We start from the raw sequence: 15,064 nt of genomic DNA on the forward strand, positions 1-15,064 counted from the left end.
AATGCTGGGAAAAGTCCGAGTGACGTGTTTCTGGTTCCAGCTGTCGCCGTGTGAGATGACCTTGGAGCGAGGCTTTGAGCGCTGATACGACGCAGGCTGCTAGCAGGTAGCGCTTGGCTTAAAAAAGAATTATTAATACCTTATCAAACGAAGGAAACTTTCCGACCTTGGGCAGTATTAATAGGTGATTATTAAGAGATGTTTCCCTGAGCTCTGTGCCTCATGCATGCATTGGTAATCTCAAACGATGTAAAACTCCTATCTACTCGTATATAAACTAGCTTCCTGTAAAGTCACGTGGAGTGGCATCGCATGGGCGCCAATCTGGTCTTTTTCAAATGCAATTAAAATTGACCATTGCCATTCGTCTAAACTGGGAATTATAAAACCAAATTATTTGTATATTATGAATACACTAATGGAGGGTAACGAATCGCAATCAATGCCTTTCGTTTTCTTTGATGAAGGAAACTACCCTATTATATAAACTAACTCCAACTCAAATCACTTGAGTCGGATCAACTGTGATAAAATTTAAAAAAAATTATTCATTCACTTTAACCCTTTCTAACCCAGAGCTGATTCTGGAAGAATTCAAATTGCACGATATTTCAATTTGAAAACTTGAAAGTTTTGCACTCAATCATTACTATCTTGGCAGCTAAACAATTCGTCATTATAATTTATACCACAAAATAATGTGTGGTTTATATATTTCCTAAATAGAGCTGAAAATGTATACATTTTTGATGTTGCTTAGAAGCAACATTGGGTTATAATGGGTTAATCATTTTCATTCTTGCTCTCCTTCTTGTCAAATGCAATCTACTGGAGAACAATAACAGCCGAGGTCATTTTCGCATTCGAGAGAAGGAATGATGGAGAGAAACCCAGCGTCGGCATTAGCCTGCTCTTAACGAAAAGCGCCAAGGGGACCACTGCTTAATGTCCCATCCGACGGACGGAGAGCTTAACTTGAAGTGCCCACCACAAATCACTCAAGCAGGGATCGGGCATTTGAACCCGGGCCCACGGAATGGGAGGCCAACTCTCTTGCTACCATAGCAACCCGATCTCCTCTGGAACCAAGTTTACGATTCTCTAACAAGGAACGAAATAAATCAACTAAGCGAAAATAAATTACATAAACTTTTGAACAACGGGAAGAAATGTTACGCACCAGAAGTTTTAGATCCTTGCTCCAAAAGGCTTCCGTTTATTTTCCTTTTTTAGAATAAATGAGTAGGGAAAATTTTCCAAGAAGGAAGCCGATGTGTAACCGATTCGCTTAAAAATAAAAAGAGACGAAGTTCTACATCTTTATTCCTCCCCTCTTCAAACTCGACTGCAGCGCCTCCAGGGAGGAAACGAGAGAGTTAAGCGATAAAGGGAAGTTTGGGAGGAAGTAAGACCGCGATCGGTTGGGAGGGGAAACTTGAACAGGAAGAAGGGGGGAGGACGGTTTACCAAAGCGAACTCAGATCCGAAATTCAAACGGATCTGAAAAGAGAAAGTGAGCTAACTCGGCGAGTTGAGTTCACCAACCACTGAATGGTAAACAATTGAATGCTGACATCCTCCCCCCCCCCTGGGCAAATAAATTCCAGAAGTTACGCATCATGCCATCTTGGGGAGAGCCTCCATTTAAATGCGTGGAAAATCGCGAAACTTTGAATTTTTTTCTCAGATCGTAGATTTAATATGATACTCCAAAGTGGAAGATAAATTACTTGTTGTCTTCGACCTGTTTTAATGCAAGGGCCGATTATGATAATCGATACGCAAACGATGAAATGAAATGATAAAATGAAATCGATATTTGCATATCGACAATCGATACTCAAATATCGATTTCATATCGCCCCGAGGGCCACTATAGGTTTTCGCGGGTTTTTCACGCCCCCTTCATGAGTGGGCGTGTTCCTGCAGTGGGTTTTTTCGCTGAAGAAAACTACACCCTTATCATCATATTTATTCCCACATATACTTATACATATACTCATACATATACTTATTTTCACATATAGTTGCTTATATTTTTGACATTTCACAAATAGTGTATATTGTATACTTATCTTTTGTATTGTAAACTTTTACCTACAATTTTTTAAATATGTTTGCATGGACGCTATCGAGGGTTTAGGTGGAAGAGGGGACTTTTTAGTCTCAACCTCGCCCGAATAAAGACATATTATAATTATTATTATTATTAAGCTCCACGTGACTGTACCCCCAGATCAATAAAAGAATAAAAAACAAAATTTCAGAGTGCAACAATCTTTATTGGTTAAAAAGTTCAATTAATCAATGCAATTTTTGGCATTGTTTATTTTTTACGAGTGTTTCGAACTTGGTTCGCGATAAAATATTTTATTTAGGTGCCGCGAGAAGTTAGCCGGAGGGTGGCATGCTGGTTGAAGACCCTCGTTTCGCTGTTTCACGAAAATTTTACAAAGAAAAAAAAACTAAAAACGGTTTCAAAAACTTTTCATTAAGCTAATAAGAGTTTCGACAATTAGGCTTTAATTCTCAACGAAATATCGCAAGAGAGTTTATTGACCGTCTAACAGCGAAGATTTAGTTTATTAATACGTTAGTTTATCGTAGTGTACAACAAGTTTGCTTTTAACCTTTTTTTAGCGAAATATCCCTTAAGCTTGTTTATATTTCTCATTATGATCTTCGTAATCTGCATTAGAATTTCTCCTCATTTGATTTAATCATCATCCAAATGAACTGTTTACTTCAACGGAGTGTAGTTAATAAATTTAATATATATTCAGATTGCAATCCACGTGGCATTTAACACATCCACAGCCTTACCCTTTTTTAGTTCAATTTCCTATCCTCCTCTCTTTACTCAACTGTTTCATCTTATCCGTATATCTGATGATCTCACTCCGTTTCATCCAAGGATGAAATTATGTTTATAGCATACACACGAAGGATGACATTCGCCATGAAAATATTTGGATAAGCCGGGATTCGAACCCAAATCCCCCGATTGCTGGTCGGGTATATTAGCACTTGCTATGGGCGTAATATTACGCCATGAGAAATCCTTCGATTTTTGCTACGGGGGTAATACTACGCTATTCATCTCACGAAAAATCATAATTTGTAATTTTCTAAAAAGTAGTTCAAACTCTTGATAAACAAATGAAAAAAGCAAAATTCATTCTTTAAATATGATCCCAAGCACCGAATTCCTCACATCAAAGGTTGGCTGTCAAGAAATACCATATGAGAATTGAAAAAGGTCAGCATTGGAATCGGATCTACAGTACTATGGTCAGCACGGAAAGTGTTAACGGTCTCACCATTAGTAAGCCAGATCTCAGATTGGGTTTACCGAACAAGACAGTGGCGTAGCCAGGGAGGGGGTCCGGACCCCTCCCTAAATATAAAAACACGATTATTTTCCTTCATTAAAGAAAAAAATATCGAGAAATCATGAATTTACTAAATGTTTCTTCATTAAAATAAAGTTTTTTCGGTCATGAAAAGTGCTAAAATTAGTTTAAAACCATCTACTCATTACCCTGTTTTTCAAAGATTTCCCCCCTGGTTTTGGACCCCCCCCCCACGAACGAAAATCCTGGCCACGCCATTGAATGGCGTAACAACGAATATGCTTTGGGGGGAATGGGATGACCTGAAGAGGCGACCCCCTCTCCCTCCCCCTAAGGCAAGTGTGGTCCGGGAAAATTTTCCTGAAAAAAGATTAGCCTGTAAATATGACATCATTTGGGCACAAAAAATTAACTTTAAACAGATGCAGTTATTATCTACCAGAGCTCCAAACAAAAAAAACTAATTTTACAATTTCATCTATTTGTGAAATTCAGATCGATAAAATTGAACTGGACGTCGCATGATTATTTGAAAGCCCTTTGCTTCAGAATGTTGCAATATCAATATCGCGTTACATTTCTAGTCTAATTATAGCTACAACACCGTACATGTGATACATCTGCCTGTTACGAAGACATATCCACTGTACTTCCATTTTTAGCGCACGGTTAAATTAGTAATGAAGTAAACCAGTGGCATAACTAGGAATTTGCTTTGGGGAGGATGGGATGGCCTGGGATGGCGACCCCTTCCCAGGTAACAGAGGGGCCGGGAAAATTTTTGAAAAATGACATGCCTGGAAATACATTTTACATCATTTTGACACTATAGAATTAACTTTAAGCAGATGCAGTTATTATAAGTCAAAACTAGACAATAGTTTTCAATGTTTTTTTTTTAATTTCTCTGAGGATTTGGGGGGGTGTATCCCCTCATCCCTCCCATAGTTACGCCACTGGAGCAAGGCGTTGACGTCTCCAGTTCATACGGTGTCACATGTTGCGGAAGTCGTGCTTAATAAAGGCCTGGTTACATGATATATCAACACGTACGGGTAGGGATGGTCGGATCGAATACCTCGGATCCAAATACCCGCGGATATTGCCCTTCATCGGATACATCGGATCCAAAGTCGCGGAAGACATCGGATCTGGATCCGAAAATTTGAATATTAGCTTCAGTGAATGCAACGCCCCATAAGGGTGGAAAGAGTTCCGATTCTATCTTCGAATGCGCCGTCGCATACGATTCTTGTTCTACTCATGAACCGTTTTGTTTAAAAGCTCTCGCAGAGGTTATGTGGGAGAATTTCAGCCGTGGAAAATGAAAAAGGCAAAATACGCCTGGCACATAGTGCGACTCTTCCCAAGAGATTGAACAATCATCGGGGGAATTTCAGCGTTAGGAATTTGAAAATGCATTTGGATCCGAAAATATCCGATCCGAAAGATACGGCTCCGAAAATCAAGGATCCGATCCGAATCCGGATCCGAAAAAATCCTGGATCCGTCCATCCCTACGTACGGGTTAATGTCTAAATGTTTGAACGCGAGTATGAGCGCCAAAAATGCACCGTGTAACCACCCAACTTGTGCGAATGCATGAACGGCAAATAGAACCTGTTCTAATTTGGTTCATGCATTCGTAAATGTTCCGTTCCGGTCCACCAAAATCATTCACTCAAACGTACATTAACTTGTATGTGTCAATCTACCGTGTAACCAGGCCTTAAGCCATGGTCGGAGAAATAGATCATACTTCGTCGCTATTCCGCGATGGACGTATTTCAAACCACTGCATTAAACAAGCAACTCTGTACGAAGTCACGCGCACGTTTGAGACGCTTATTTCGTGCAGTGCTTTAAAATTGGTACAAAATACTCGTATCTAGACCACAAACATACGGCTGCCTAGCAAAAGTTCAGAATTTTATCCACAAACCTGCTCAAAGCGACGAAAGACCACTCTCCAGTCAAAAGTCACAAATCGGGGAACACTTTTTTGAGAGGTTGGATATGGCCGCTCAGGGCGTAGACTCTGAAATAGCAAAAAGAAAGGCAAGAATAAATTGATGGAAGAAAAAACAGAATAATACTTTTTAAACGATTTTATTTTCTCCAGGTGAATAATATTGATGAATACTTCACGGGTTCTCAACCAGGTTAAATCTTTCTTTCAGGTTATTTCTTTCTTTCGGTGTTCTTTTAGAGGTTAAAAGAACACCGAAGATTTTTCAGATTAGCGCAACCAGAAAAGTCGGCCGTGGCGGAACACAGCATTACTGAAGACCATGCTATTAGATGGGAAGATACGAAAATCCTTTGCCACGCACAACGTTACTGGGACCGCATAATTAAGGAAGCAATAGAGATCCGCCTCAATCCCAAAAATTTCAATCGGGACACTAGGCTTTCATCTTACCAGAACATGGACACCTGTAATCAGCTGTATAAAAAACATAAGAGAAGAACGTGAAGAATTTCAAAAGACCTACAGCCAATCGGACGACACCTGAGACGTATCTATTGATGTCCTCGGTAAACGGTAGATCCTGTTCAGTGTGCAATTGGACTTCCATGAAGTAGCACAGCCTTGAGGATGGGAGACAAGTCGTCTCTCGAAACGTCGGCTTATATAAAAGAATTAACCTGGCTGAGAACCCGAGAAATCAATAATACGTTTTGTCTTAAACACTTTGCGTGCTACGGGCGTAATATAACGCCATCCGTCTTTTGAAAAATAGCAGTTTGCCATTATTACACAAAGTGGTACTAACCTCTAAATAAAAAATGAAGAAAAAACGAAAGCAATATTCTTTCTTTAAAATGCTATCAAACACCTATTACTCGCATCAAAGGTAGGTTGTTCAGAAACAGCACAAAAGCATTGAAATGGCCAGTACTAGGGTAGAAATAGACAGTATTTAGGTCTGGGGTGATGATTTACAATATTCATTGGACACATAAATGAGAAACCTCGGAAACCTCCCGGAGGCTAAAAATATTGTCAAACATTTCTGAGATAAAGTCTCGATATCAAGTCTCCGGAAGAGATTCGGTCACCAGTACACACATAGCCACAAAATGACTTGATAGCTAATCCTGTGGTGAGTCATTTCCACCCTATGAGCAATGTGAATCCAACAATGTTAAGGACTGCAAGGTCACCCTTAAACGTTCAACAACTCATCCTAGAAATCATTATAACTCTTGAGAATTTATATTTAGAGATAGCTTGTGGACGACCTGCTTAAGTTATATACTGAGATAATTTATCGCAAAAAAATTCATGAATTACGCCTATTGGTAACATCTCATCCTTATCTGCTTAATTCTGTTTACATTCCTGAGAGAAATCTCGGCATAAAAGTCTCGATATTTGGTCGCCATTGTACACGCAGCTTTACTCCGAGGCCATGTCATGCGAAAAATCGCTCCTTAATGCTTGGGTGATCGGCTAGACACGCCCCATATCGTCCTTGTTGCAGGAAAGCAGGGATGAAAGCGATTCCACTTTTCTCTGACGGGCACACGACCACTTGAGAGGATAAGAGTATCCCATGGACATGAGGCGCGGCTGAGCCTCAAGTAATCCCCTCTCTCGGCGATCAAAGAAAGCTGCTAGCGTGCGGAGATATGATGATGGATGAGGGGGGACATGGAGGGGTGGTGGCAAGTTAGGGGTTGAGGGGGGACGGGTCGCGGGGGGAACACGTAATAGATGGCAGCAGCATTGTAAAAGGGCTCCTCTCATTTTCATCCGCGTTTATACTCTTGATATCCGGAGTTCCAGAGATGAATCTATAAGCCACCCTGTGGTGTTTGGCAGGGGGTTAGTGCTCACCAACCTTATGCTACGGGCGTACAGACGATTGTACGACACAAAGTCCAAACCAAAAAATCCAATCCAAAATGTTCAAACCAAAAAGTCCAAAGACTAAAAAGTCCAAAGACCAAAAAGTCCAAAGACCAAAAAGTCCAAAGACTAAAAAAGTCCAAGGACTAAAAAGTCCAACCCAAAATCCAAACCAAAAAATTCCAAAATTAGAGGAGTGATTTTAAACGTGCCATCTAATTGAAAGTGCCAAATACTTGATTTGAAAATTATTCAGAGATTCTCACGTGTAGAAAAAACCAAAATCCTGCCACAATTTAAGTTGTAATCGTCATCTTCGTAAGAATCGTAGATAAGAAATTTGTCGCCAGTAATGGTCTCTGTAAACCTGTCAGGTACGCTTTCAAGGTCTTCAATAGAAGTAGGATTCGCTGATAAATCCTTTGTACGTTCCCGCTGAATAACTTTTCTTAAATTATGTTTGTCTGGTAAATGCGCTTGCACTGCAGCACTTGCATTGAATGCGACCCTCATCACTGCCGCTGGTGGACGGTCAGGATGTTCGTTTTAATAGCACCAAGTATTCGTAAAGCTTCCACTTCTTCAGGATTTAGTGCATGATTGTGAGAAGCATGTCCACCTCCTTTACGTATGAGTAAATTGAGTATGAACAAATTTACTGTTGTCAATCGCAATGAAGTGAACATAAACAATGAAGTAGGTTGCGAAAATATTATAGCGTTGCCAGGGATATTTTTAAATAGTTTAAATAGTTGTAAAAATAATAGATTTTCTAAAAATACTTTTGGATCTAATAGATTTGGACTTTTCGGTTTGGACTTATTGGTTCGGACTTTATGTCCTCCTACTGCAAAGACAGCGTTATCCAGATGTTAAGCGAATTAGGCTGGGAGCCGCTGGAGGCAGTGGCGTAGAATTTCGTTCAGGGGGGGTCCAAAACCAGGGGGAAAATAAAAAAAACAAGGTACTATGTAGAGGGTTTTAAACTAATTTTTACACTTTTCATAATCGAAAAAACTTCATTTGTTAAAGAAGTATTTAGTAAACTCACGGTTTTTCATTATTTTGTTTTCTTTTATGATTTTGTTTTACAGGCCCAAAAAATGTATAAATTAAGACTGTTAATTTGCCGAACGGATATGTATGCGAATTCCTTTTTTTCCTCGAACCATAAAGGATTTCAATAAATGCTCGTCGTAATTATTAATTAGTCTTATTAGTCTTAAAAGGGTAGTTTCCTTCATCAAGGAAAACGAAAGGCGTTGATTGCGATTCGATACCCACCATTAGTGTATTCATAATACAATAATTATTTGGTTTTAGAAATCCCAGTTTAGACGATCGGCAATGTTCAGTTTTAACCGCATTTGAAAAAGGCCAGATTGGCGCCCATGCGATGCCACTCCACGTGACGTCACAGGGACCTAGTTTCTATACGAGTAGATAGGAGTTTAACATCGTCTGGAATTACCAATGCATGCATGAGGCACAGAGCTCAGCTTCTTAATAATAACCTATTAAAATTGCCTAAGTTCGGAAAGTTTCCTTCGTTTGATAGGGTATTAATAATCCTTATTTAAGCCAAGCCCTACCTGCTAACAGGTTACTCTACGGTACCACCATGCTCGGCAGCAAGCAGCCTGCATCGTAGCGGCGTTCATAGCCTCGCACCCAAGTGGCCTCACACAGCAGCAGCCAGACGTCACACGGGCTTTTCCCAGCATTCATACTTAGCCGTCGCGTTTTCGCGCGCTTGAAAATTTTTACTTTTCGTTTAATAGCGAAAAATAGATATCGTCATTCGAAAATTTAAAAGCGTGAAATGCGTACTCCAGGAGTACGCATTTCACGCATGCGTACTCCATGATCTTTCGATTTAGGCAATAAAAAATAATAGGAAATCACCCTATTGTTACTTGTGTGCAAACTTTTCGGGTCTCCCACCGGATAGCTCTATCACCGTTGATGATTCGATGCACGTTTCCTTCATCATACTCGAGCGAGAAATTGAAGAAGAGAAAAGAGAAAACAATTTCTTGGAGATTGAATTATTCACCCGGTAGGAGACCCAAGAAAAGTTCATGCATTTGATTTTCTGAAGAAGCAATAGATTTGTAATCTTAATTTGTATTTTTTTCCCTATATTTCAATAAACCCACCACGCGTCCACGCGTGTCAAAGAACTATCAAACACAATACTCATTAAGCCTCAATCTGTTGACTTTATTCATGCATAATGATAGCCATCGCATTAGGCTTGCTATTCACACCCCACCTCGCCTTTAAAACACGACATTACATACAGCTCAACACGCCCACGCCATTACGATGAGACTTGAGGCATGCTCCGTTGAATACTAACTAGGAAAGGTCTAAGGTCCGTCTCGAACATCTGAGACCGTTGAGGAGGCTTCGTAATTGAAGAAACGATCCTTCAATTCGTCAGAAGAGTTGTTGACCTAGTGCAAAGGGTAAGGGAGAAATGATCTCAGAAGTAAGAGTACTCTAATCTCCACTGAATCTATCATCAAATGTTGGTCTTAAAATTTCAAAGGAATCCATAAATTTCGCAAATCATGCCAAACAAAATTTGGAAAAAGTTCTAATTGCTCGAAATGTAATAGACGAATCGTTTCTCATGATATATCTTACAAAAACATAAAATTATCTTTAAATGTTTTCGATGTCTTATATTGGTAAAATAATAAATTAGGCAAAATACCATGTTATGTATTATAAGTAAAACTGGAAGAGGTAAATTTTATTTGGAAAACAGGATGACTAGCGATGGGAGGAGAAAGAAAGAAATTATCAGCAGAATTGTCAAGGCAAAGAGAGCATTTCATAAAAAAAGATCAACTTAAAAAGGAAATTTTAGCATAGATGTAAGTAAACAGTTCAGAACACACATTCGGAGTAAGGTTCTGTACGGAAGTGAGGCATGGACAATGACCGCCGCGGAGATGTCTAGGGTACAGGCGTGGTGCTACAGAAGAATGATAAAATGAAATATAAATATGCGGATAAAATAGATCGACCGAGTTAGTAGAAAAGATGATCGGATAGGAGAATTGAGTGGAGAGCTGCGTCAAACCAATCTTAGGATTGTTCAACTAGAACTGCCATGGCAACAAGGAAAATCGCACCTGGTCGTTTTCTACGACGACAATAGTCTCCGGGGTGACCAGGCCAAGGCTACCGCCAACAATGCTATATGGCTACCTCGGTGATGATAACGCACTGTATGCTCAGTGTTTATGAAGCGAGCCACAATGTACACGTAAGTGCAATTGCTCCGTAAAGCCTGAATGACAAGAACATTTTTTTCGTCGCGAAAAGTGATCACTATCGCGATCACTTTTCCGAAAAGCGATCGCTCTAGTGATCATTTTTCTGAATCACACGGTCCCTCCCGCCGTCGGCTTTCGCATCACTTTCAATATCACAGATCGTTGTCATGGGACCCGCATCACGAAAATATACAGCGTGTTTGTTTATCTATGTCGTTCCTACGATTGTCAAACGTTGCGCTGCAATCGCTCCATACGGTCATGCGTTCCGATTGGCTGATATGGAGTTTTAAGGACGGTTTTAGCGACGGAAAAAGCGACCGGACGAGTGATGAAAAATAACGATGGGAATCCTCATCGCGATCGCGAAAAACAATTGCCAGCGACGATCAATTGCGAATGATCACTCGAGTGATCGCGATAGTGATCACTTTTCGCGACGAAAAAAATGATCGTGTGATTCAGGCTTAAGAAATGGGAGCGATTCGGGATGAAACCCCGAGGAGATAGACGGAGAAGGATAACAACGGAAGACATCTCAATGGTTCTTCCTAGCCCTAACAGCATGCAGGGCGGCCTGCGTTGTGGTTTGCTGGTTTCCCACACGTCTCGGGCGAATACCAAGCCACGATGCCATCCCGATAGAAGAGTGTCATCCGTTGTTCGTACAAGGCCAAAGTTAGTAGAAAACAAGGCGCGCATTCCAGATATCTCAGTTCGGATCCAGGGTCAAGGCAAATGGTTTTGCCACGTTTTTACCAAGTCACTTTCTTGTCAGTTTATTTTTCCTTCCGGGTAAAATTTAACTCACCTCCCGATCAACCAACTTCTTTTACAGTAAAGATCAGAACCAGATTTCAATGCATTCTTAGGCTAGTTCTAGTTCTCCAGAAGCAGCGCCATTTTCGACGACTAACACTGGTATTAATCACTCAGCCGCAGCATAAATATTAAGGATTTGCGATATTTAAAAATAGTTCCCGGCCCTCCGGTGCTGAGTAAATTTAAAGTATCGATAACAGTTTCACATAATAGACGACACGCCCAAAACTAAAATCGGAGTGCACACTAATTTAGTCAACACCTTAAATCAGATTAATTTGCTGCAAATATTCATTATAATAGAGGGAGAGGTGCAAATGTGGAAGCTTGTTGGTAATGTGGGAGTAAAACCTTTAGGGCTTGGGAGGTACTGTAGGCTAGCGGTGACCGCATTGACTTCTTGGCCTGCTTCTTTAGTAAGCCAGTAGGAGCGGTGACAGTCAACTCATGGTTTATTGTCTGTGAAATACTTGTCCCAAGTTTCTCTTCACTCGTTAAACTTTTGAGGTAAGCTTTTGAGTTTAACTCAATCACCTAGTCCACCAAGTTATTTCTTAGTGCTATCGACACTATTGTTAAGCATAGAAAATGCTAAAATCCGGTGTATTTAAGTAATCTACCAGTTGGAAAATGTAGCATAGTTTTAGCTTCATAGTTCAACATGCCGATAATGGTAATGTGGGTAAATTGGGTAAATGTGGAAACGTTTCCACATTTCCGTCAACTAAATGTGTTCTGTCTACTACATCACCTTTTCGCCAGTTTCAGAAGCTAGTGAAAATTACTGGCCCGAAGTCCATGTGTAAATGGGAAAATTTGGATGTCCAATCTATATGATAAAAGCAATTGTTCCACTAAGAGACAAGAAGAACATACCTTTGTGCTCCAGTTGTGAAAATAAGAACTACATTTGTTGCTTTTGCAAGTGAACATTTTATTGAATATTGCCATTTTTTTAGCCTTTGCGTTGATTTTACAATGAATAATAAGTAGATGATCTGATATTTCACTTTTCTACAGTATGATAGCTAGAATACAAACGTTCCCACATCACGAGCACTTTTTGAAAGGCTAATCAAAGTGTCAATTTATAATTCAATTATTTTTACGAGGTAAACGATAAATTTAGCATAAAACTAAAAGCGGTTATAAATGGTAGTATCCTTGTGAGTTTTTTTCATGAATTTGGAAAAATTCCATCATAAAACAAGCTCGTTATAACACAATTTTAAAAAAATTTCCACTTTTGCACCACTTCCTCCACTACAACTAAAATCTGAAATACTTATAGCTTAATTTCTATCGCTTCAACGGCTAATGTTAAGCGAATGAACACAATTTTTTGTGATTTTGCGCATGTCACCTTTCACCAGTAAAATTTTAACATGGGGCATTGGGCCACCGATTAATTTCGTTAATTTCAACGATTAAAACGCATTAATTTCGACGATACTAAAATATGGAAATCCCATACTCTAGGACTCTTTATTTAAATTATAATTGGTTCCCATAGTGAGACAAGCAACTTAAATGGAAGTGACATTATAAGGTCGCTGATTAGTCGATATGTACGGCAGGAAATCCGTGATATCGGAATATAGTATATGTGAATAAGAGGAGGAAGTCAATCTGGAGAGGAGAGAAGGCAATTAACAGGGAAGGGGGAGGCGTAGTCAAGTCAGTGAGTGTTGTCGAGAGGCGAGAAGTAAACAGGCGCGCCGCGAGAGGCGCTTAATCGCGTGCAAACAAAAGAAGATCGCCGACAAATCCTCAGTCAACTCGAAGCCTATCAAACAAGAGGGTGATTCACTCGGCCGGAAGATAAAAGAAGAAAAAAAACTGATTTTGACGGAATCAGAAGTTAAATGGGAGCGTTAGATTATCTGTGGCCAAACTCATTTCCAACTAATCTGATAAATTTGACAGTAGGAAAATAAACATGTATAGCAAAAGAATATATTAAAAAAATACTGCAGAGGAACTTCTTTGATATGTGGTTCTGAAAACTCTTCATGAATATATACGAACCATTTTAGCCTAGCTAATTATTAGTTTTCCTTTCAATATTTTGTTGTAGCACCGTTCACATCGCGGTGCCTGGACGCGCCCATCCATTGGTTTTTCCCTTCGTGACGTCAACTTGCACACACTGCACAGGCCAGCTTAATCATCGATAGAAGATCTTCAAATACCTTCGCGCGGGGAATGTCCATTTTTTTTATCAATATGGGAATGAATGGCACCCCTACGAAAGTATTTCCCGCGGTAAAAATACCGATTTTCTACAAGGGGAACGGCGAGATATTACGGCCTTAGCAACAATCGAAGGATTCCACGAGGCGTAATATTTCGCCCGAAGCATGCAAAGTGTTAATCCATCTATTTATCTTCATTTATAAAAGAGGATGTCTGTTTGTTTGTCCGCCATGCATTTCCATACGGCTACATGGATTGCAACCAAAATTAGCACATACGTGAATTTCATGCTCCCAAAGCCCGTAGTGCTACTACAGGTCGTGTCAGATGCGTCCTTTGCGTCGTTTTCTCATTACCGTTAGTTACGTCACGTTAAACAACTTATGTTCCCTAACATCCTGCCGGGTAGGCACACATTTTAACACGCTCGAAGGGAAAACATAACTCAAAGGATTCTACACCTATCTATTAATCCTATCGGTGAAAACCTTTTTACTGGGGTTTGCCTTCACACGACGTTTTTGGTTAACGTACGTTCGGCTAAACACGACGACACGACATCAATCTTGTAGCGCGGGGTTTAAGCTGATTCCACACGCGGTATATGAAGCTCGTTTTTTATTTATTGTTTGCTGCGCATCGTCTGCCGCTCATCTTTTTACTTCAATTTTGAGTTATTCTTCTGATACATTGTGGAGAGGCGGTCGATCGTCATCGCAGCTGCTTTATTCCTAAGCATAAATATCCTGCCACTCAACCGCACTTCTGAGCACTGTCTTTCCCGGACTGCTTGTACAGGGTGTCCCATTTATCTTGACCACACGAAATAACTTTTTGTCCAGATGAAAATTCAAAAATGTTTCTAGAAAATGTTCATTAGCCGTCTGGGGGACATTAATCAGCATAATAGCCTTCCTTGTAGCTTTGTTAGATACAAAGATATGACCAGCGGTATGTCTTTTTTAAATGGCACCCTATATTTTTTATTCGGCAATTCATTTCCTCTCCTAAAGTCATATTAAAAATATAGCAAAGTGGACCATTTATATAAACACAGTGTTATGTAAACATAAGAAACTCGTCCACTCACTGCGGACGAGTTTCTTATGACTGGTGCGCATTTTACCTTGTTTTCATTTGTTCACCGTCAACGTCAGCAAGTGGAGTAGTTCCAATACCCGCGTCCTTGCACTAAGCGCTAGAGAGTCAGTCATTTTTCATAACACTGTGTTTATGTTAATGGCCCACTGTGCTACATTTGTGAATGAGTCTTTAGGGGAGGAAATGAATTGCCGAATAAAAAATATAGGGTGCCATTTAAAAAAGACATACCGCTTGTCGTATCTTTGTAAATAACAAAGCTACAAGGAAGGCAATCATGCTAATTAATGTCCCCCTGACGGCTAATGGACATTTGCTAGACACATTTTTTAATTTACATCTGGACAAAAAGTTATTTCGGGTGGTCATGATAAATGGGACACCCTGTATAATAAAATCCAACCAACTCAGCAACTCCCAAAACCTCTACTCACGGATTCCTCTAG

At 39.9% G+C, this 15,064-nt stretch overlaps 1 protein-coding gene across 6 annotated transcripts in view; it reads right to left on the minus strand.

Moving 5' to 3' along the window:
- The window catches only part of LOC124166509 (tumor necrosis factor alpha-induced protein 8-like protein), a 242,900-nt gene that overhangs the window by 137,642 nt on the left and 90,194 nt on the right, over positions 1 to 15,064 (minus strand). Inside the window, exon 2 of one of the 6 annotated variants that reach the window (XM_046544048.1) lies at positions 5,296 to 5,391. The exons of the other annotated variants lie outside the window; for them this stretch is intronic. The gene's annotated coding sequence lies outside the window, so the exon portion shown is untranslated. The remainder of the gene's footprint in view (positions 1 to 5,295; positions 5,392 to 15,064) is intronic. 6 annotated transcript variants of the gene reach the window in all.

Source organism: Ischnura elegans, chromosome 10 (assembly GCF_921293095.1).
Source record: "Ischnura elegans chromosome 10, ioIscEleg1.1, whole genome shotgun sequence".
Lineage (NCBI taxonomy): Eukaryota > Metazoa > Arthropoda > Insecta > Odonata > Coenagrionidae > Ischnura > Ischnura elegans.